Source organism: Phoca vitulina, unplaced genomic scaffold (genome assembly GCF_004348235.1).
Source record: "Phoca vitulina isolate PV1807 unplaced genomic scaffold, GSC_HSeal_1.0 scaffold56, whole genome shotgun sequence".
NCBI lineage: Eukaryota > Metazoa > Chordata > Mammalia > Carnivora > Phocidae > Phoca > Phoca vitulina.
Window position 1 is genome coordinate 7,355,984 of NW_022589759.1, and position 24,349 is coordinate 7,380,332.

The following is a 24,349-nucleotide window of genomic DNA, read 5'->3' on the forward strand; positions in this document are numbered from 1 at the left end:
ATCAGTTTCTTCCCTTTTAAATTTCTCTTGTTTTCACCTCCTAGAACTGTTATTCAGATGTTGGATTTAGGTTTTTTTGTGTGTTAACTCTCCTGTGTTCCTTCTGATTGTCTTATTGTCTTATATTCTGTGTCTCCTCATCTTCATCTTCCAACCCTTCTGTTTCTGTCTGCATGTTTTTATTTTTCAAGAACTTTATTTTTTGAGTCTTTGAACATTCCATTTTAATAGAATCCTGTTCTTATTTTGCATATGAGTGATCTTATCTTTTCTTATTTCTTGGAGGGTATTTATCTAACAGCTTTACAGAGATACAACTGACTCAATCATACATATTTAAAGTATAAAATTTAATGTTTTGACATATGTAGACCTATGAAACCATCACTTCAGTCAATCTAATGAACATATCCATTACTTCCAGATGTTTCTGCTTGCCTCACTGTAATCCCTCCTGCCCCTCCCACTGCTTCCCCCCCCACCCCAGTCAACTACTGATCTATTTTCTGTTAGTTTGCATTTCCATAGTTTTATATAAATAGAATCATACAGTGTGTGCTCTCTTTCATCTGGATTCTCTCACTCAGTATAATTGTTTTGAGATTTGTCCATGTTCTTGTGTGTATCAATAGTTAGTTCATTTTTTATTTCTAAGTGATATCCCATTGCATAGATACACTGCAATTTATCCACTCACGTAGTATTGGGCATGGGGGCTGATTCCAGTTTTTGGCTATTACAAATAAAACCACTGTGAACATTCATGTACAGATATTTATAAGAATGTATGCTTTTGCCATATACAAAAGACTCACAGTTAATATAATCCTCAAAGGGGAAAAGCTGAGAGCTTTTCCTCTACGGTCAGGAATAAGACAGAGATGTCCACTCTCACCATTATTTAACATAGTACTGGAAGTCCTAACCTCAGCAATCAGACAACAAAAAGAAATAAAAGGCATCCAAATAGGCAAGGAAGAAGTCAAACTTCAACTATTTGCAGACAACATGATGCTATATATAGAAAATGGAAAGACTCCACCACAAACTAGAACTGACACATGAATTAAGTTGCAGGATACAAAATCAACGTACAGAAATCTGTTGCATTTCTGTACATCAGTAATGAAGCAGCAGAAAGAGAAATCAAGGAATCAATCTCGTTTACAACTGCATCAAAAACTATAAGATACTTTAGGAATAAACCTAACCAAAGAGGTAAAAAGATCTGTACTCTGAAAATTACAGAAGCCTTATGAAAGAAATTGAAGATGACATAAAAAAATGGAAAAACATTCCATGCTCATGCATTGGAAGAACAAATATTGTTAAAATGTCTATACAACCAAAGCAGTCTACACATTTAATGCAATCCCTATCAAAATACCACCTGCATTTTTGACAGAGCTAGAACAAACAGTCCTAAAATTTGTGTGGAGCCAGAAAAAACCCCGAATAGCCAAAGCCACCTTAAAAAAGAAGAGCAGAGCTGGAGACATCACAATTCTGGACTTCAAGCTATATTACCAAGCTGTAGTCATCAAGACAGTATGGTACTGGCACATAAACCGATATGTAGATCAATGGGACAGAATAGAAGACCCAGAAATGGGTCTTTGTTTTGTCATTTAAGTGGCAGCTTTACAAAACATAATTTGTTTTTGTTTATCTTGGGATATCTTTACCCTCCTTTCATTATTGAAAGTTATCTTTGCTAGATATGGGATGCTTAGTTGACAGTTTTTCTTTCAACACTTTGAATATGTTGCTCCACTGCCCTCTGGTTTCATTGTTTCTGATCAGAAGTCAGTTATTTATCTTCTTGTAGTTCCTTTGTATGTGATGAGTCACTTTTCTCTTACTCCTTTAAAGTCACTTTTCTCTTACTCCTAAATTCTCCTTATTTTTGGCTTTCATCATTTAACTGTGATATGTCTCCATGTGATATCATTGTGTTTATTCTACTTAGGGTTTGTTGAGCTTCTTGGGCTGGTTGATTATTGTTTCTCATCAAATTTGAGATGGATTCAGACATTATTTCTTTTTAATATTTTCTCTTCCTCTTTCTCTTCTTTCCTTCTGGTATTTCCATTATGTATATATTGGTGTGCTTAATGGTGTTCCACATTTCTCTAAGGTTCAGTTCATTTTTCTTCATTCTTTTTTTTCAGACTGAGTAATGTCTATTGATTTATCTTTAAGTTTGCTGATTCTTTCTTCTACTAACTCAAATCTGCTATTGAGCCTTGCTAATAATATGTTCATTTTGGTTATTGTACTTTTCAACTCCAAGATTTCTATTTGGTTCTTTCTTTAAAAACATAATTTCTCTTTCTTTATTGATATTTTCTATTTGGTATGTCATAGTCATCATACTTTCCTTTAATTCTTTAAACATGGTTTCCTTTAGTTCTCTGAACATATTTATAACAGCTGTTTTGAAGTCTTTGTCTTGTATATCCAACATCTGGGACCCCTCAAAGACAGTTTCTGTTGCCTGCTTCCCCCCCCCCCCCCCGCCTTGTATTCATTACACCTTCATGGTTTTTTGCATGTCTCATAATTTTTAGTTGAAAACCGGACATTTTAGATAATATATTGTGACACACCTGGATACTGATTCTCCTTATTCAGCCCCCACTAGGGCTTGTTGTTGTTTATGTTTGGCCATTTATTTATGTGTTTATTAGCTAGGCTGAACTAATTCTGTAAGTCTGTTTTCCTTGCAATGTGCAGCTTCTGATGTCTCTGCTCAGCTTTTCCCTCTTATTTTTATCTGTTAGCCTGGTTCCTTGAGGATTCCTCCTGGGTGAGTATAAGATACTTAATGGCCAAAAGTGGTGCTTATGTGCTTTCAACCACTCTTTACCACTGGATTTTTGTGTGGCTTAGAGACTACTTACACTATTTAGAGGGTTTATGATTTTGCTCTATGCTGGGGACTGGTATCTGGGGTGTTCCCTCTCTGGTCACTTCTGAAAGGGTACAGCTTAGGCATATGCATGGTCTTCCAGACCACCAGGGATGAGTGTGGTTTTAAACCTAGCTTCCTAGGGGTATTGTAGTTTATTGTTCAATCAATGTTTGATCAGAGGTTATACTTAAAACTCCTTGAATCAGTAAGGCTCCTGCCCCTTGGTAATGGGTCCACGTGGGAAATGCTTTCAAGTTCAATCTACATCCAGCTCTGAATGCTGCTGAATGGGTATAGCCTCACACATGTGCCCAGGCTTCTGGATTTCCAGTGATGAGTATAACCCCAAAAGGTCCCTTCTTGATTTTCCCTTTCTCTGCTTCTTTCTTTTAAACTTATGACTTGTCTGCCATTTTGTTTGTTGTTACTAGTTTCATGGAGCTACTTGTTCCCTCTTAATTGCTTGTCATGAAAGTTTCCATTGTTTTCCACAATGTCCCTAGGCATTATCTTCTCCATGCTCTGTTTCAAATAATGTCAGTTTCCCCAGGCCAGTCCTCATGGCCTCTCTCCACTTGGGTAGAACCTCTATATCACTGCACCAAGGCTGGGGCTAGGGACCGAAGCTCATGTCTCCTGGAATGACACTTACTCTCTATGCATGGACACTGGAGAAAGAATGGTAGCCCCTGTTCTTTTCATTTGTCACAACTGAGGATCTGGAATTGGTAGATAACTATTATTAAACTTTACCTTCCATTTGGACTTCATTGGATTTTCTCTAACATCCTTTTTTTTTTTTTGTTCTCAAATCAAGGGATTTGGGGGCTGGTCAAGGAAAAAGATATGACAGTGAAGGTGGCAGCAGCATACACAAGCATTATTTGGGTGATGCTTTGACAGTTTTGCATGTGACTGGACAACATGAGACTGTCCAGAGGCTATGTTACACAGGGGTCACTACTCAGAAGGGGGAGGGCAGAGAACTCCCAGGGGAGAAAAGGCAGGTGAGGTGGCTCTGCGTTGAGGTGGTATTGCTCCCAGCCCAATGGAGAGTCTCTGGGTCAGAGAGCTCCAAAGGGCAACAGGAGCCTGCAGTCTTTATAGTTACAGTTTATCTTACCTATCACTAGCAAATAATGGGCAGAGTTTTACAGAGTATGCAAAACAAGCAGACTGTACATGGCTAAAAACTGCTCATTTGGGCTATACTTAAAACAATTAGATGTGTAAAATTTTGAGTTTTGCACCAGCAAGCTTCACAACCTGCTTTGAAGAAGTAAACAACCTAGAGGTCAGTTGACAGAGGCCATCTCTGGCTCATTTATGGAACAGAGGATCCCATCCAGGATAGCACATTACATTTAGTTGGCATGTCTTCTTGGCCTCCTCTAATCTATGAGTTTCTCAGATTCTCCTCATTTCTGGTGTCCTTGACAGTTTTGAGGAATACCAGGCAGGTATTTTGCAGAATGTCCTTCAGTTTGGGTTTGTCTGATGTTTTCCTCATGATGATATTGGGTTATGAGTTTTTACAAGGAAGACCCCAGAGGGAAAGTGCCCTTCTCATCACATCATATCAAGGGTGCATGTTGTCAACGTGACTCGTCATTATTAGTGTTGACCTTGATCACTTGACTGAGGTTGTGTCTGTCTGGTCTCTCCACTGTGATGGTTCTCTTTTCATATGAAGCTCAGCTATGAACTTACTAATGAATCAGGATCTTCATCTTAAATGAAGAGGGATGTCTCCAGAGGTTTAAGACAGATATGTTCTCTGAGAGAAGGAAGAGAGAAGGAATCCTAACAGTGGATAAAAGAGCCCTGTGACAGAAACACCAAGACATAGGAATTTCTCTGAGTCCCTTCATCCTCCTTTTCTTCTTTGTTTCTGGCAGGGGTCAGCATACTTGTTATGTAAAAGGCCAGAGAGTAAATATTTTTAACTTTACAGGCCATTCATTCTTTGTCTACTTCTTAGATCTGCCCTTGTGATGGCAAAGTAGGTACATATAGACAATATATATATATACAAAAAATTAGCGTAACTGTGTTATGAATAAAACTTTATTTACAAAAATAGGCAGTGGGCCAGATTTGTAGGCTGTAGTTTGCCGACGCCTGCACTGAGGAACAGAGGGGAATAACTTGTAGGATCAACAAGAAAAGAGGAGGACTTGTGTAGATAAAATCAGGGTGCCCGTGGAGGAGGGCTGTTTGTCCCACCTGGTCCTCCGAGGAGATCACAGCATCTGGAGGGCGGTGGTTCCTCCCAAGAGAGGCCCAGTGGGGCCAGGGTGCATTCTGACATTTGAGGTTAGCATTTGGTGAGTCTGGGGTTCAGGAGCAGTTGGACTTAAGGTCCTTACTTAGAGACATCCCATCTCCCACCCTCAGATTCAGCCACAAACAGGATACAAACTGTAAATTGGATGTTTGGCTCAGTTTCTGAGGGCCGTGAGGCCAAAGCTGGGCTTGATACCAGGCCAGGGATTAATTAATACAACCCTTCTGGGCAAAGCTCCCTGCTGTTGGGACCGCGCACCAGGAATGTAGCCTTTGTGCAGGGAGAAGCAGCTCCTAAGAGGAGATGGCTTGAGATGGCTCTTGGGGCTGCTCTTCTCCTGTCCAGGAATTCCCAGACCTACGCTGTGCACCTAAATGCACCCAGAGGCAAACAATAAGCCTGAGCAGGTGCTGGAAACAAGTTCCATGACACATGGGGCTGTAGAGGGTAGGTATACAGCCCTCCTACTGACCTTGGCAGGGGAGAGGCCTTTGCCCTGCAGCAGGAGGGGGTCATGGGCATCTGAGCCCCTCTCTCCCTCTGCTGTGCTTGTAGAAACCCTCCTGACCTTCCAAGGGCAAAGTCCAGAGTGCTCCTCTCTATGGAAACTGACTCTTCTAGTCACAAATAAATTTTCCTCTGTGGACTTCCTCAGCCCTTAGTATGCTGGAAAGCTCTGGGTGGCTTCTGCTTGCTGGAGTGGATTATAAATTCTTGGAGTGCCTGGTCTGTGGCCCATCTATCCTTGTATTCTGTTTCCTAGCCCTGTATGTAGAAGGAACATGATATATTAGAGAGCCAGTATCATGTTTTGGAAAGGGCATACGTTTTGGTGAGGGGGGCGTGGGGGGGGGGTCTGCCAGTGACTTCCTCTATATCCTTGAGCAGGTAATTGGACTTCTTTGAATTTCAGTTTCCTAATATGCAAAATGAGCCTAATAAAACCAGTATTAGGTATGTTCTGAGGATGACAGGCAAATTGATGTATGAAGCCTGCATACACGTTCTGTTGTTGACAGCTATGCTGTTGTTGACCCAATACAGTTTCTCAGCAAAAGGAGCTGGAGTGTTTGGGGGATCTGGCTGAGTTCCTTGGGTAAACCCTGAGCGTCCAGCACTACTTTTGCTTTCACTGACTCTGAGACACCATCGATCAGAAGGTGCTCCGTTATTTTATGTACCTCTAAACGTTAGAATCACTTGGGGAGCTTTCACATCTCGATGCCCAGGCCATACCCCAAACCAGTTACCTCAGTGCTTTGGGGTTTGGGCATTGGTTTTCACTCATTCCTCCATTTAGTCCTTCATGTCTTTCCTTATTTGTTTATATTTTATTGGTATTTTTAAAAACTCCCCAGGTGATGCCAATGTGCAGCCAAGAACCTCTGCACTAAAAAAGAATACTGCTGTCCGCTATATGAGGACTCAGTGCTTCCTTATCACCGGGCGCTTTGGTTTTGATTTGTTTAGAGAGCTCTTTTAGAAGTTCCCTCAGCTCCTGAGGCATTCCCTATCCCCCTGTTCATCAAGGAGGGTCTCTACGGGGACGTTGGCACAGCTGGTAGATGCCAGAACTGGGCAACGACCGGAATCTCTCCCTTGCCTCTCCTGGTGCCTAGTCCCCAAGGGTCCAGTGGGCTGGGGGCGGGGGTTGCTCCTGGACTCAGGTTCTGGGGGAGGTGGAAAGGTGGACAGGGCCAGTTCTCTGTCCCAATGGGGGGACTTCCCTGCGGGAGCAGCCTTTCTCTGCTCAGGCCTGCTCATGACTCGGGAAAGAGCTCAGGCTTCAGAGTCAGTTATGGGTTTGAATCCAGGCTCCAGGACGTGATTTTAGGCAAACCTCTTAATCTTCCTGAGCCTCAGTTTGCTCACCTGTCCTAGGGGAGCAAAAGCAGTGGTTGAGCCTGAGGACAGCTGCCAGGAGTCCGTGAGTTCCCGCCTGTGAAGCCTTTCCCAGGACCCCGCCCACAGGGATCGCCAGTGAACAGGAGTGATTGCTTTCCTTGGGGCTCTTGTCCTGTGGGCGCTGTTCTCATCGTGATCGATTGTACTCCTTGCTTTGGCCCAGCACCGGGGACACTGAAGGGGATGCCTCTAAGTGCCTGGAAGCAGGTGGCATTTTTCTGGGGTCTCAGCGGAAACGTGTGTACTATGTTTAGAGTCTCTTCAGTATGAGCACATCATTTTCTCTCTGTAGCCACTTCCTTATGACGATACGATGTGGGTTCTCTCTGGTTATTTTCAGTCTATTCTCTTATTTAAGATATGTTACCCCAGCGGTGACTCTAAAGAAAGCCTTTAAGCAACGACACATGCTCAATTTCTGAAGTGGTTGGGTTCTCAGGGTCTAATTTTAAACCAGAAACAGTATTGCAGGTACTGCGAGCCCCACCTACACGGTCACTCACTGGTGCGTGCGGAGCTGCAGCCGACACTCATTTGTACGTCGGGTCAGGAGGAAAATGCATCTTGGGTCCCCGGTTGAAATGCTAGGGACAGGTATTCCAGGCAACAGCTAGTCTTTCAGAAGCCACACTGAGGGCACGAGCGGATAGTTCCTGGCACAGTGCCCTCAATGTTGAAAGACTGTCAGCAGAGCCCCGAGTTCCTTGCTCTTAGAAGAGCACACACTCATCGCCAGAGTATTTCCTGTTGGGATCAAATGAAAATGACAACAAGGTTCGTTGGAGGCGTTTCTGTGTGGAGGATGTTTTTGCTTCGCCTGGTCGTTGGGCCCTGAGTGGTGACTGTTCACCAACACGGCAGGAATTAGCATCAAATCCTCACAGGCAAGCCTGGTCCCTGTTTTTTGTCTCCTTGCTTCATGGGTTTCCTGGCATTTAGGGTCCTGGTGACGTCCGTGGTTTCCGGGATCCAGCATGGATCAGGGGTCCACGGGGAGGGAAGCGGTAAGGGGAAGTGGAGGTGTGCTCCCTGAACCAGCTGAGTGGGCTCATCTCCTTAGTCTGTGGGCATATCTGGTCTAGTCCCAGGGCCCCAAGAAGCCCGAATTTCCTCTCTTCCCACTCTCCTTCCTGACCTACCTGTTTCTGCGTAAATGTTGTTTTGCTCTGTAATTAAAGACTGGTAGCTTTAGAATATTGAGGCATGGGAGAAGGGGACACTGTTGGGAAACGATCCAGCACAGGGAATGTTGATGATGCTTTTGAAGCCCCTCTGAATTAATGGGACTTGAGATGCAGAAATGCCAGAGGAGGGCCGGGGTGGGAAAGAAGGCGAGCAAGGCAGACCTCGGTTTCCCCTTGGGCTGATTCTGTTGTCATAATCTCTGCCCAGACAGACACAAGCTATGAGCAAGGTGCTTCCTGTCCTCCATGGCTGCACAGTGTGAAGCTCGTTGGGGACGTCCTCCTCGTTTCCTGTCACTGGATCTAGCCTCCTAGGAGAGATGGAGGTTCAGAATTTGGACCCCAGGTGACCTTGTTTTCTGCCAGGCAGCTTGGGGTACAGATCACTTGTTTGTCTCAATTTTGAGCCGCTGCTGGCTGGTTCCTATGTTGGAAAAGCAGAAACTGCCCACAGAGTTAAAAACAATGCAGTGATTCTCAAAATTTACTGCATAGCAGTGACTAGTGAGTGGTCTTGTTAAAATGAAGACTCATAGACCCTATTCCTAGATGATGATGCATAAAATGAAAATGATTATCATGATGATCTCGGCTTGTGTTGAATCCCTGTTATGTGCTGAGTATAATCATTTCATACAGCAGCCCATGAGCCAGTCCTGTTCCTGGTCCCATTTATAGATGGAGAAACTGAGGCTCTGAGAGGTTAGATGACTTGTTCAAGGCCAACACAGGCACCCACTCCTAGCCTTCTTCAGCAGGTCTGGAACAGGGCCTGGGAATCTGCATCTTTACAGTCACCCCCAGTGGGTCCCCAGACTCTGGCTTGAGAGACAGTACGCTGAACTTCAAGCTCATGGGGTTGCAAGGACTGTGTCTGTCTACCTGGCCAATTCTACTCCAGCCTGCCTTGCCTCAGAGTATACGTCAGCTCTGTTTATGATGGTCAGGTGATACGCATCTTAGGCACTGGGATGGGTAGGCTTGGGTTCAACTGCTTGTCCATAAGCAAGTACTTTAACCCTCAAAACCTCCATTTCTGTATCTGTAACTCAGGTATGATGGTCCTAACCTCTTCATCAGTGAATTGATGTGATGAGTAAATGGAATTGTGCATATCAGGTGCTTAGAGTCATGGTAGACATGTGGTTATCCCTGTTTTATCTATTATATGACAGTTTCCCATCCATCTTTAAACAAGTTGTGAGTTTTACTTGCAGATTATTTTGACAATTATTATACATTAACATTTTATTTTATTTTATTTTTTATTTTTTTTAAGATTTTATTTATTTGAGAGAGAGAGAATGAGAGAGAGAGCACATGAGAGAGGGGAGGGAAGAGGGAGAAGCAGAATCCCTGCTGAGCAGGGAGCCTGATGCGGGACTTGATCCCAGGACTCCAGGATCATGACCTGAGCCGAAGGCAGTCGCTTAACCAACTGAGCCACCCAGGCGCCCCAACATTTTATTTTAAATTCAGTCCCTCGATTTTGTACAGAGACAGAACAAAACACCCATGTGTCACTCCCTGTGCATTGGTATAGCAGTAAGAGCATAGGCTTGCTGGGGGCAGTCTTGCGTTTCATTACTGGCTCAACCCTGTGATCAACTCATTTAACTCCATCTGAGCCTCAGGTGCTACATCTCTAAAGGGGGGATAATCACCTTTCCTGGGTTTGTCAGGGTGATTTGGTGACAGCGCTTGGGAAAGCACCCAACCTACACCAGACAGCAGAGGCACGTACCTGTGTAGGGAGAGCTGGGCACCTTTTGCCCCTCTCTAGGGTACCTCATAGCATTACTTGGCCTTTCCAGTGAGAAACTTCATAGAAAAAGACCTGCTCAATGCTCCACCTCTTTTGCCTCCACAAACCACATGGGAGACCTCTTCTAAGAGCCATGTCATGTCTTGCAGGCCAGGGAATTTCTGATATTTTCTTGAAATTTCCCCACCGACCCACCCCACATTCACTTACATGCCTTGTTCTTTGCACCTTTGTAATTAATCATTTATCTTAATTATCAGTTTCCCGTCTGTCTTCTACTTATCCTGGCTAACCCACAGGGTCAGCGATCTCATCTGTCCACTTACCTGCTCCATGTCCCCAGCAGGTCTCATGAATACTTGTTGCCTTCTGACAGTGGAGGAGACCTGAGAAGGGATCTGGGTCAATCTCTGATTTGCCATGGGGGTTTTCTCTTTATGGCTCCAAGAGGGGCAAACAGCCTTCTTAGATGCCACCCTGGTAGAATCTTGGAAGGAGGGCTGGAGGTTCTTGATTGCCCCAGCTCAGGCTACCTCTGTCTCCATTGATCTTCCTTTGAGGCAGTGGCAGTGTTCAGTGTTTTGTCATTAGGGTATCTTAGTGTAGTGCCACCAGGAAATCCAGTCCCCCCGGATTGTAAGATGGAGCCTACCAAAAATAGTGAGGTGGGAAAGATAACTGGTCATGTTCAAGATCATCACAGAAAATGCACGAGGTAGTCCAGGACTCTGGGTAACTCGTGAGGGTGAGGCTGTTGGGTGTAAGGTTGGGTAGTAAGAATGGCTAGCCTCCACACTCTGTGTCATCTGGACTATCTCCATCCATCCATCCATCCAGTTACCCATTCGTCTGTCTTTCTTCCACCTGTCCATCTTCTCATCTATGCATCCATCTATCCGTCCATCCATCTATCCTATCATCTATTTACTCTTTTATCTGCCCATCCATCCATCCATCCCCCCATCCATCTGTCCATCCTTAATAGGATTTTGAAAATCTACTGTATATCAGGAGCCATGCTAAGTACTAGCATATTAGATGAGCAAAAACAGACATATACCCCATTCTTGTGACCAGTGGGTGGGACAAACAATAATCATATAGTCCCACTAAAGGATGCATAATCATGAAGCAGTAAGTGCTTAAAGCCAAGAACAGTTAAGAAGGAATCTTAGTGTGGGGAGCCACAGAGGAAGCTTCTCTCCATGGAAGTGATATTTGAGCTGAGATAAGAATAAGGAGTTAATAGTTACTCAGTGCTTTTTGTGTGCTAGGCCCTGTGGCAATTATTTTTACCTAACTTACACATGTAACTCTTTTATCCTCTTAATGACCCCTTGAAGCAGCAATGATTATCTTCCCCGTGAGTAACTGAGACACAAAGATGCATAGGCCTCTGCCCCCCAGGGCATAACTACAAGTCAGTGGCAGGGCTGGACTTTGAACCCCGCAAGTCCAGCTGAAAACCCATTTCTCCTTGGATCTAAGGAGTGGGTAGGAGTTAATCAGGGGAAGAGGTACAAGAGATAAAAGCACCCTCCAGAGCATCAGGGCCAGCCCCCAAGGTGGGGGGGCATAGATGATTCCAGAAAGTGGCTGGAGAGTAGAGAGTGAGGAGGAGGTGAGAGGATGAAGGGGCAGGAGGTGTAGGTAGATGTAGATGCCAAACTGTGCAATGGCCTGTAGACTATATGAAGGATTTTGCACTTTTTCCTTTGAACACTGGGAAGCCACTGGAGTTTTAAGTGGGAATGTGGGGTGAGTGACATGATTAGATTTTTATTATGAAAAATAATCTCTCTGGAGGCAGTGTGGAGAATGTGGAGAAGGTGGCTGAGCTGGAATAAGGATTTCCGTTTGGAGGCTGCCCTGAGCGGCCGTGGCCTGCCCTTGCATGATGCCAATGGAGAACTGTAAATGTCTTGGAAGGAAATTAAGAGGTAAAATAGCAGGTCTTTGATATGACAGGTAGGGATGAAAAACCTCTGGTCATCAAGATAATTACTCTCCTTGGATGGCTGGCTTAGTTGCAGTGTTGGTGGTGCTTATGGTCTTCTAAAGCCATGGGTCACTGTTGACTGTGAGGGGGTTATGACTTGGGGCCCACAAGGATTCCTGTATCTTCAGCCAGTGCCGAGATATAGAAAAGTGGGGTGTGCTCTCAAGTCCTTCCTCCTTTGGGGCCTGAGCCAGGCACAACATTTCTTCCTCTCTTTGCTGCTCCAGTCCTTGCAGCCATAGTTAGCTTCATGGCGTGGACCAGGGGCCCACTTATGTCTGTGCATCGCATCAAGCTTCAGTTACGCTCCCTTGGGTCTCCTCTCAGTTGCTCCTTCAGGTGAGTAAGATGTGTCCACTCATATGCAGGAGCTTAACCACCCCCTCAGTGCCTACTGATGTTTCTAACTGGGGATTATGTCTGATCCTGTGTGCCTTCAGGGCCCCAGAGCGTGTTCTGAGGCTCTAGCTGCCTCCCACCTGGCCGGATGGACTGAGACACCATGTTGGTGCTGCTCTTTGGAATCCGCCTGTCCACTCAAGGAGCTTTATAAATGCTCCCCTTTCATTTGATCTCTAAAAGTGGAGCTTTTGATTAAATGTGACGATAGTCACATTTATTTTTGGACTCACTTACCTTTCCCTGAGCAGCCTCAAGTGAGCCTTAGAGTTAGTTGGATTGAATATGAAGAACAGAGATGGTATTTCTTCTCAAGGTCCCCAGGTTAGCATCTGTGTGAGGTAGGTTGGGATTTTATGGACCAGAACAGCCGAGAAGCAGAGAGAGCTGGTGTTGAGGATAGGGTAAATGACTTTATTGAAGTGACCAGAACTTGTGGCCAAGTCTAATCTAACACACAAGACATAGAACAGATGTATAAATGGTGGGCGACAAACCAGGTGGGCAGCAGCCTCTTGATTTATCTATTTTATTGGGGTTGGATCGTAAGACCCTAAAAATATCTAAGGCTGTAGGAGGAAAGGGCCACCCCTGTGCTTTAGGGGTTAACAGGATAGAGGCTCAGCGTCAAGGCTCAAGCTAAGTGGTCTGGGCCTGGGGACAATGTTTCAGGTCCAGTGTTCCAGTTAACATTGCTGCAAAACAATCCACCCTGTCAGTTAATTGTAAACCATTTTTATTTTAGTGCTCCTGGAGTCCGTGGATCAGGGATTCAGACAGGGAATGTGGGAATGGCCTCTCTCTCTTCCACAGTGTCTGGGGCTTCCGCTGGGAAGACCTGAAGCCAGGGATGGCTTGATGGCTGGGGACTGGAATCATCTGGAAGCATTTTTACTTGCATGTCTGGTGGCTGATCCTGGTTGTTGGCTAGGACCTGAGTTGTGCTGTTAGCTAGAGCACCTACATGTGGTCTCTCCACATGGGCTTGCTTGGGCCTCCTCATGTCATGGCTGCTGGATTTTCAGAATGAGGGTCCCATGACAACATGGTGGAAATGGATGGCACTTTATGATCTAGCCACAGAAGTCACACAGGGTCACTTCCACAGACTCTGTGGATAGAGGCTGGATGGTGGAGCAAATGTCAAGGTCGTGGTCATCTCTAGATGACTCTTGACTCTCTGACTGAAGCTAATCAAAGATTCAGAGGGATATCTTGAGCTCTGGGCTAAGCCTCAATATCCAAATGGAACATCTTGAACAGTAACCCACGGCTGCTGCTACCGGGCATCTAAGTGGCCATTTGATTTAATTTTTAAAAGATTGCCAGTCTTCTGAATGGTTGTCTACAAATGCCAGATGCCAATCTGATTGAGTCACCGGAATTATTTCAGTGTTTCCTCAGTGCACTATACTCACAGCCCCTCTTAGCTTGTCTCAAAATGTCATCCAGCTTTTTTTTTTTTTAAGATGTTATTTATTTATTTGAGAGAGAGAGAGCATGAGAGGGGAGAGGGTCAGAGGGAGAAGCAGATGCCCTGCTAAGCAGGGAGCCCGATACGGGACTCGATCCTGGGACTCCAGGATCATGACCTGAGCTGAAGGCAGTTGCTTAACCAACTGAGCCACCCAGGTGCCCTGTCATCCAGCTTTTTATCCATCCGCCTGTTCATCCACGCATCCACCCACTCTTGCACACATCCACCTAGCACTTAGTAAGTGCTTACTTTGTGCCAGACACCGCATGGGACATTACAAGCAGGAGGAGGTAGAGGAGACGACAGAGCTCAGTAGGTCATAGGCCATATCCTCCGGACCACACCCGCACCGTCTTAGAGAGATATTCCTGTTCAAGTAGGTGGGGCTGCCGGCGGCCATGGAGAGGCACTTGGGAGCTGCTACATGCTTTATGAATGAAGCCACATCCACTGGACTCGGGTGTCGTCTTCCAATATCTGTGTGACCTCCTCCGCTCGGCCCCCTCTTAGGTAGTGGCAGAAAGTTCACCTTTGTTACCAAGGAGGTCAGGGCCCTTTTAGGCTGGACATTATTGAGCTGGCGACACCCAATGGGTATCAAATTGATGAGCCAGCTGAGCATCCTACATAAAATCAGAAGGGGGGTGCGGAATAGATGTATGTGTCCGGTGGCAACTGCATTTTCTTTTAGCCACTCACTTTCTTCTCCTCTCAGAGCTGTGCCCTGCAGCTCAGGGCTCCGTTACCATATGCACCTTTCAGGGTGGGGACATTAAGATTTTCCTTCCCAAGCACCCTGCTCAGGCCTACAGAGTCCTTCTTGCCTCCTTCTGGCCACCTGCCTTCCCCCACGCGGAGGGAGGTGCCCGTGCCCCATGCTGCTGCCCAGGATGGGATCCTGCCTGCAAGTGGTCAGTTTCTTGCTGCCGTGGCCGGGCAACTGGGAGGCATGAGGGGCTAGCTGATGTGTAGAGGAGTCAGCAACCAGCCTCCTCGTGCCGCTGACGAACGAATCAGAGAAGTACAAGGGCAAATGAAGGACACTGGCAGCAATAGTTTGCACCAGCAATTTCATGCACAGACTCCAGGTGACCAGGTGGTTGTTTTCAAGGGACTTTTTAGACATTGCTTTAAAACAGACACAAACTTAACCGCATTCAGTTGAATCACAACAAGCAGCGGTTGGATTTTTCTTTTTTTTTTTTAAGTGAGGAGAACATTTCTTAACACTTTCCCTTTTGCCTCCCAGTCTCACCATCTCCCGCACATAGAGGTGAAGCTCGTCAGCCTAATCCAGTGTTGGTTGGATAATGGATAATTCAGGATCCTGTTGGGGTCTCTCTCCCTCACTGTTGTTCAAGTGTGATCAGTGATCAGGGGCACTGTGTTGTTCTGGGGGACATCAGACATGGGGTAAAGTTTGGGAGTAGAAGCAGTACCGAGTGTCTCTTGAAAAATTGAACTTCAGATGTAGTGAGTATTTATTAAGCCCCTCTTCGGGCCAGGTGTGTTACTTCTAGAAACATCTGTTCCACAGAACAACCATGTGAGAGATACTGTTACACCTGCATTTCTGAGGAGGAAAGGGAAGCTCAGAGAGGTAAAGTAATTTGCTCAGGGCACACAGCACGTATCTTACATTAAATCCCATAGCTGTTAGGATCCAAAGCTTGAGGGCTCTGTTCTACAATACATCCCAGGTGTTTAGAGGAGGAGAGAGCTTTTTGGTATGGGCAGGCTGACTCATGAAATGTTAATAAACACAGGACTTTCTGTTAAGCATTCAAAGCAATCCCATCTTTTGCCCTTCTCAGGTGTGCACACTGGCCTGTCTGCCCACCCCCAGCCCCCACACACACTGTCAATGTCTGGTTCCCTGCATGAGACATTGGGCTGATAAAGAGATTTTGACCCCAGTGGTTCAAGATACGGGCTTCATATTTTTCCATTGGGTGATTCCTCCTGTGCTAACCACGAAAATGCCCCACTTCCTGTTGGCCGTCTGTTTTGTCCAGAAAGTTGTCTTCCCGGTAATAGCCCTGCTTGACTCAAACCCTCCCACCTGTTTCTCTCCCATTAACACAGTCAACGTGCAAGCGTTGTGCAATTTGCCCAGGCTTTCAACAAAACCCTTACTTTCTGTTGGTATGTTTTGCCCTGTGTGTTTGCATGTTGCAAAAGGACTATTGTTTCCATATTTACAGCAAGCAGCAGGGCTGCAAATTGGTTTTAGTGACATACTGAAGATAACCAGCTGTAGTTCAGGATTCAGATTTGTACTGTTACAAAAATATGTATTCGTGAAACTAAAATTTCAAATCACTTCCTTCACATCTTGAAATAAATAGTGCGTTGGGTATGTGATATGCAGCGAAGAACTATTTCTGATTTTTAGCAAAACTGAAAATTAGCATATTCAAAACCCTTCTTGGTGACTTAGCTTTCTAAAAATTTAAAACACAGCTCTGCTTGCGTGTGTGTGTGTGTGTGTGCGCATGTGAGCAAAATAATCGTCTTCCCAGTCTTTGTTTTCATACTATTAATCAGTTTACATACTTCTTTTCCCTCTTCGCTTAACAAACAGTATGTTATGATCATTTACTATTTGGTTGCGTTGCTTTTGTAATAACAGTGTTTGGTGCCTTTATGCACACATACGCACACACCTACACACACACACACACACACACACACACACACCAGTGTCACAATGAACATCTTAATGCACACATCTCGTTTCCTTTTTCCTGTTGAAGTATTGAATTATGACCGTAATCCTCATTGAATTATATTTTATGTGGTCAAAAGATATGGGATTCCTTGGTCAAAAGACATGGACATCTCACTTGGTAAATATTGCCAGATGATTGCTGGAAGGGTTGTACCAATTTATAATGCCATGTATTTCCTTTGGAAATTAAATCAACCGTGGAAGAACATTCTTCCACGTACAGTAAATTGTGCTGTCCTGTGACTAAAAGTGGGGGTTAGGCCACAGAACTCAAAACTTTTATCGGTGACACAGTAAAAAAAGAAGGGGGGGGTGCACAGTTTTGCACATGTGAACTGCAGAAAGTGGGTGTGGGAAGGCCAGCAGCTTGTGAGTGACCGTGAGGAGGGGCGAGGAGAGCTGTCTGACCTGCGGACAGAGTGGACAGCACACACGGGGAGCTGTGTGAGTGTGCATTTGGTGCACCCTCGGGGGCTCTGGTCAGCTGGCTGTGGGTTTCTACATTGCCCTAGTGTTTCTCATGGATGAAAATCTGCACAAGCACATACAGGATTCACATGATGCTCAAATTGTCCCCTCATATGAATTGTGTTGGAACAAATTTGTGTTTTCAAAACGAGTTATAGCAGAACTCACTGTACCTTTTCTATTTGTTTTTCCTCTTGTTTGGCGACTTATGCTGCTATTCAACTTGCAAACAGGAGCTGTGTTGCCAGAAGAGCATTTTTATCTTTAGATTTAACACTCAGAATGTAGGAAGGTAATTGCCTCATTTTGCTTTATAATAAATAAAGATTGCATCAATTTTACTTTGTAATAAAGAGTCCATCATTACCTGATGCGTGTCTGCTCTGCCTTTGTATTTTGGGACAGAGAACAATTTAAACTACAAAATGAGCTTCTAGTACTTTCCATTTATAAGTTAAAAAAACAGCATGCCCTTTATTCATTCATTCATTCATTCATTCTTTCATTCATTCAGTTTTCAAGGGAAGTGTGACTATCAGCTAATATTTATCAATTGCCTCTTGGTACAGTGATACCCTTTACTGTCAAGGGACAGTTTGAGTTTTCTCCTGGATGGAAATCCTCTCTGAGCCTCATCCTCAAAATGGGTTGGTGTTGTCACCCTTAGGGGAGAGTGGTGAGGCTGTCCCCTGATAAGGATGTGACTTCCTCAGTTCCTCTTGGGCGAGTGAGAGTTTCCTTTTATGTGCCCATCCCATTCTGGTTTTTCCATTGACCTAACATCCTCCTCAGCCTTCCCATGGGGTACAGAGGAGGGAAGGGCCCTGTCTTTGCCTCAGCATTGAGGAGCTTGGTCCTCTGAGCCCTTCTGCTGGAAGAGGCACCATCTGTCTTGCTTTCTGGGTAACTGTAAGGTCATGTAGCCTTCTTCAGGGTCCTGACACTTTCCTGGGGAGAAAAACTCATGGTCCAAGAGACATCAACAATCTCTTGCTGGAATGTTCCCAGTGAGAGGTGAGAAAACAATGTGCCTTTTATTATAACCCCCTTCAAGTACCAATACCTGGCCTGTGCCAGGGTTCCCATAAACTGCATTCCCCTAGCTTTATGGGGCTACCTCTGTGGAGTGCTGGACTTGGTCATTCTGTTACAAGCAAGGATTTTTTTTTTTTTTTGTACAAACATGAATTCTTTTAAAAATTAGGAAAGGATTATGACTTCAGTGTTGGGTCTGGACATCAGAATGATGCCAGTACAATGTTTGGAGTTTGGAGAAGCTAACCTGAGGAAGCTTTGGGTTCTGGCCTCTTTGAGGCTGCCTCCCTACTAGGGACATTTAAAATCACAGAACTAGAGAGGGTAGCCCTGACTGTCTAGAGTGTTCTACTGAAAAGATAATTTATTGAGTGCTTTTGTGTACTACATCCTGTGCCGAGCATCTTGGGTAGGTCTGGGTGATTGGGGTGGGGACTGTGATTGATTAGCAATGTCTGGCAGGGGTGAGGGGAGGGTAAGAAAGGAAAGGAGGGAGTTAGTTTGTGAGTATCCAAAGAGCACTGCCCGATGTATCTGACTGGTAGGAAACAAACATTTTGCTCACCTCAGATACTTGAGTTTTTACTAGTCACCTTCATGTCCGGTCCCCCCTGACCACATGCACACATCCACCACCTTCTGCAGCTCAAAGGGTCGCCCCATGTGAGCTTTGGGGTTGAGTACAAGGTGCTGTGAGGGGCACACACAGTGCTATGCAGCTAGGAGAGGGGGTAGGGGGCCCTTACCCTTACTTGGCTGCAAGGTTTGACTCCAATATGTTGGTTCCACAGGGTGAGGTTGCTATCCAAGGGTGGGCAAGGCTAGGTGTGGTTCTGGAAACAGAGGTCTGGGAGGGGGTGGGAGGTCAGGGAGGCAGGTCTCCAGGGAGCCTGTACCCAGGAACCAGGCATGGAGCAGACTCTGGCCCCCAGGTTCCAGTTCTGGAAGAAGGGCTGGTCACTCGTCTCTCTCCTTGAGTCAGAGGATAATGCAGGTAGCCAGAATGGTCCCTAGGGGACCCCACAGGAAGGCTGTATGGCCTGAGCCAGCACAGGCTGACCAGGAGGCCTGCTGTTGGGCAGCTTGGATGGGTGGCCATTGACCCGCGGGCGCTGGTGTGCGCCAGTGAACATTAGGGGCAATCCAGGAAACCGTGAGGACTCCAGCAGCTGCAGCCCAATCCTGAATCTGGGAAGATAACAAGCCTAAGGCTCCTCATGTTCTTTCATTTATCAAACATTTATTGGCCACCTACTGTGTGACCAGCCTTTGGGTCCAAAGACATAGCCTCTACCAACAAGGAATTCACAGTGTAGTTGGGGAGATAAGTTAATTTTTAAAGCATAACGCTATATACATACATTTTCTATGAATAAAATGACCCTTTGTAAATATAAAAGAAAAGAATATAAAGAAGATAGTTATCTTCCTCCCTTTTCGCCCAGGTGTGTGTGTTCGTGGGTATTCTCCATGTTTGAGATAATTCTATAAATAAGGTTTTGTAGTCCTGTTCACGTTTTCTTCTTTTTGTCGAGGGCTATGTGTGTGATATGCTACATGACTGAGCTAACTCTTTAATAAAATTTTGTATCCTGGTGTATCATTTGTAGACTTGGTGGCTGAAGTAAGTTTATCATGTCTCCTGATTCAGTGGGTAGGCTGGGCCATGCCTGTGCTGTGCCCTCTGGGCTCACTCACGTAGCTGGCATGGAGGGTCCCAGGGGGCCGCACTCACCCTTCTGGCATGCAGTGACGGCAGGTTCCTGGGCACCTCATGTCCTCTCATTCTTTAGTAGGCTCAGTCAGCTTTTTCACATGGTGGTCTCAGAGCAGTGAACCACGGAGGCAAAAGGAGAAGCCACAGAATGTCCTCAGGCTTATTTAGCATCTGGAGTTGAATGAAGTTACATCCACCACGTTCCCATTGGCGAAAGCAAGTCACAAGGCTAGTCCAGACTCAAGGGTTGGGAACTGGGCTCCACCCTTGATGGGAAGAGAGGCAAAGTCGCATTGCAAAGGGGGCACGGACACAGAAAGATTGATTTCATTGAGAGCGATTCCTGGAACGACCTAGAATTCCCTGCAATTATGAAAAATCATGGTTTTTCATTTCATGTTTCATCACTTTCCCACAATTATCTCTATTTGTAGAGATAATTCTCAGGGCATGCATGTTTCCTTTTAACGTGTTTGTTAAGAGAGTTAGGTTTTAGTGCATTTCCGTGTAGTGCATTTCCGTGTAATGTAAAACATGCGTGATGCTTTGCCAAGTTTTTGGAGTCCTTGAGGAGACCTTGCTAGGTCAAAGCATAGGGATCATTTAAGGCTCTTACTACATACCATAAAATTCCCTTCTGAAAGTTGTCCACTTCACAATGGGACACCAGGAGCGCCCAGCTCACCTTTGCCTTGTCAGCATTATGCATTATTGATTTTCAGAGAAATCATCGTTAATTTGATGGCTTAAACACCAGAACCCCATTCTTGTTTTTGTTTATATTTATTTGTTCCTTTGAGATAAAATGTTTTTACATATTTAATAACCATTGTTGTATTATGTCTGTGAATAGTTTCTTTCTGTCCTTTGCTCAGTACTTCTCTTAATGATATTCCTGGGATCCTCATACGGTGATTAATTAAGCTTTGTCTGACATTTGTCTTGATTTTTTCCATTTTACTGTGTGCCGTTTAATTTTGTTTCTGTTTATATACAATTTTTTTTTTTTTTCTGAGTGATGTAGGTTATCTTTCAACTAAATTCGGATGGCTATTTACCTGTTTGCTTTCTCCCCCCCAACCCCCTTGGATTTCATGGTTTTGTGTGTGGTGGTGTGTGTGCATGCGTTTCAACTTGCTGACTCTTGAAACCACCTGGAATTAATTTTTAAACAAACCCCGCACTCTGATCCCTCTATTGTGAAGATGTGTTTTCCACCCCATCCCTATTTAATTGTTCCAGTGCCACTTACTCAAGAATTCTTCCATTTGGCACTGATTTTTTTTTAATTTTTTTTATTGTTATGTTAATCCCCATACATTACATCACTAGTTTTAGATATAGTGTTCCATGATTCATTGTTTGTGCATAACACCCAGTGCTCCATGCAGAACGTGCCCTCCTCAATACCCATCACCAGGCTAACCCATCCTCCCACCCCCCTCCCCTCTAGAACCCTCAGTTTGTTTTTCAGAGTCCATTGTCTCTCATGGTTCGTCTCCCCCTCCGATTTCCCCCCCTTCGTTCTTCCCCTCCTGCTACATTCTTCTTCTTTTTTTCTTTCTTAACATATATTGCATTATTTGTTTCAGAGGTACAGATCTGAGATTCAACAGTCTTGCACAATTCACAGCACTTACCAGAGCACATACCCTCCCCAGTGTCCATCACCCAGTCACCCCGTTCCTCCCACCCCACCCCCCACTCCAGCAACCCTCAGTTTGTTTCCTGAGATTAAGAATTCCTCATATCAGTGAGGTCATATGATACATGTCTTTCTCTGTTTGACTTATTTCGCTCAGCATAATACCCTCCAGTTCCATCCACGTCATTGCAAATGGCAAGATCTCATTCCTTTTGATGGCTGCATAAAATTCCATTGTATATATATACCACATCTTCTTTATCCATTCATCTGTTGATGGATATCTTGGCTCTTTCCACAGTTTGGCTATTGTGGACATCGCTGCTATAAACATCGGGGTGCACGTACCCTTTCAGGTCCCTACTTTTGTATCTTTGGGGTAAATACCCAGTAGCCATTTGGCACTGATTTTTGATGCTACCATTTTTTTAATAATTCTGTTTACTAAGGGCTTTCTTCTGGACTTTCTCTCTTGTTCAGCTGATTCTTTTCCCCTTGCCCCAATATGACACTGACAATGATCGCAGCTTTATATTGTGTTTTATTATGTAGTTGTGGCATTGTCTCCTCATTTTCCTTCTTTTTCAAAACTTCTCAACTATTTTTCTTTAATTCTCCCAGAGGCACTTGAGAATCATTTTGTGCAGTTCTGAAAATGGGACCCATTGGGATTTTGATTGTAACTGCATTATATTTATTGATCAGTTTGTTGCAATCTGACACCTTTAATATATGAAGATTTTCCATCCAAACACATTGTGCATAGTGCTCCATTCATTTGAGCCTTTTAAAATATCTCTGCCGGATTTTGTGGCTTTTCTTCTTCTAGTTTCTCAATATTTCTTGTTCAAGTTAGGCTTCGCTATTTTAATCTTTTTGGTTGCTTTTTTTGGAATGTGTTCATGCCTCCCCTCATGTCTTCTCACTGGTCATTTAAGTTGTATGGGAAATGCATTCATTTAAAAAAATATTTTTATTGATTTAAATATGGCACTGATGCTTTATAAATAGCTTGTAATTGAGAAAAGTTAAACAATACAGAAGAATATTGAATAAAAATGAAAGACCCCCTTAGTGCCTCTTCCCTGTCCCACCCGCTGCCTGAGAGCCAGCCCTTGTTAATAATTAGGCAATAATTACAACAGTGGATTATTCTAGACCTTTATCATTTGCATGTGCATATTTTGACATAAGTGGGATCCTACTATTAGGTCAAAGCATGTAGGTCTATTTTAATTTCTTTAACCATTCTCCTTTGATAGATGGTTACCTATAGTTCACATCTCTTTCTTTTCCCAGAATTGGATACCCAGAATGCAAATTGCTGGGTCGAGGGTTTGTGCAGATTTTTATTCCCAGTGGCTTAATACAACAAAGGTTTATTTCTCATTCCTGTTGCACATGCAGGGAAGGTTGGTGGGGCGTTGAGCTCCACCCAGTCCCTCAGGGGCCCGGGCCCATCTTGGTGGCTGAACTGTCCCTTAGCTGCAACCAAAAGTAACTCACGGCTTCCTTGGTTACTGGCATGGAAGGGAGAGAGCAGGAAGTGAAATGTTTCTGTTCAGGGAGGACCCATGTTTATTCTGCTCAGGGTCCCTTGGCCTGAACTAGTGTGACATGACTATATACCATGTGTGTGGCGGGGGAAGGGGGGGGCATTTAAAATTTTTTAAGATGTCTGTTAAATATGCATTTAAAATTTTTTGTGTATTTATTAAATGACCTGCCCTAAAGTGGGTACCAGTTTATACTCTGACCAAGGGCACTGGTGGCTTTCTTTTCCCCCACACCCTTCCCGACGCATATTATCAACCTTACTTCTGCCTTTCTCATTGTTTTGTTTTCACTTTTCCTGGTTAGGAATGAGATCGACCCTGCCTTTGAATAAGTTGTGTCTGTTTTTAATTCTTTGAATTTTTTATCTGTTTTTTTCCCATTTTTTTTTATTGGTTTTTCATTGTTTTATTGATTTAAAAGGTGTTTTATGTTGTGATAAGCACTGGGTTTTGTAGGCAACTAATGAATCAAAAACTGCTGATGGACTATATGTTGGCTAATTGAACATAATAATAAAAAATTAAAAAATAAAAGGTGTTTCTTTTTAACAGTCTAGACATCAACCCTTTGTACAAATGTCAGTATTTCATGATCTGTCATTTGTCTTTTTTTTTTTTAATTGATGAGCCCATTATCACTCAAAGTCTATAATTTACATTAGGGCCATTCTTGGCATCGTACATGCTATGGGTTTGGACAGATGTATAATGACATGTGTCCATCATTATGATACAGAGTAGTTTCACTGCCCTAAAAATCCTCTGTGTTCCACATATTCATCTCTCTCTCTCCCCAACCCCATGAGAATCATGGATCATAGACCTACATGTGTATCTGTGGGTCTCTGTGGGTATCCCTTCACTCTTTCATTCCCATTATAGGTAATTTGTATTTTCATTTTTTAAAAAAATTTGTGCTAAGTCTGGCTAGAAGTTTAACAGTTTTATAATGCTTTCAAAGGACCAGATTTTGATTTCATTGATACTCTGTGTAATTTTGTTTTTAATTTCATTTCATTCCTATCTTTATTACTTTTTTCTTTCTGCTACCTTTGGTTTAATTTGCTCTTCCTTGTAGGTTTTCTTTTTTTTTTTTTAAGGTGGAAGCTTAGACCTTCCTTCTTTTCTTAGATAAGCATAGAATGCGATAAATTTCCCTCTGACCACTGTTTTACCTGCCTCCCGCAAACTTTGATATGATGCATTCATTTCACTATCATTTAATTTAAAATATTTAAAAATTTTCCTGGAGACTTCTTTGACCCAT

At 44.1% G+C, this 24,349-nt stretch overlaps 1 protein-coding gene across 4 annotated transcripts in view; it reads left to right on the forward strand.

Annotated features, from left to right (window-relative positions):
* The window catches only part of CDYL2 (chromodomain Y like 2), a 316,404-nt gene that overhangs the window by 225,079 nt on the left and 66,976 nt on the right, over nt 1–24,349 (forward strand). Inside the window, exon 1 of one of the 4 annotated variants that reach the window (XM_032389884.1) lies at nt 6,098–8,636. The exons of 2 other annotated variants lie outside the window; for them this stretch is intronic. The gene's annotated coding sequence lies outside the window, so the exon portion shown is untranslated. Of the gene's footprint in view, nt 1–6,097; nt 8,637–24,349 lie in introns of those variants that run through there. One more of the 4 variants, XM_032389885.1, reaches the window with a different exon arrangement.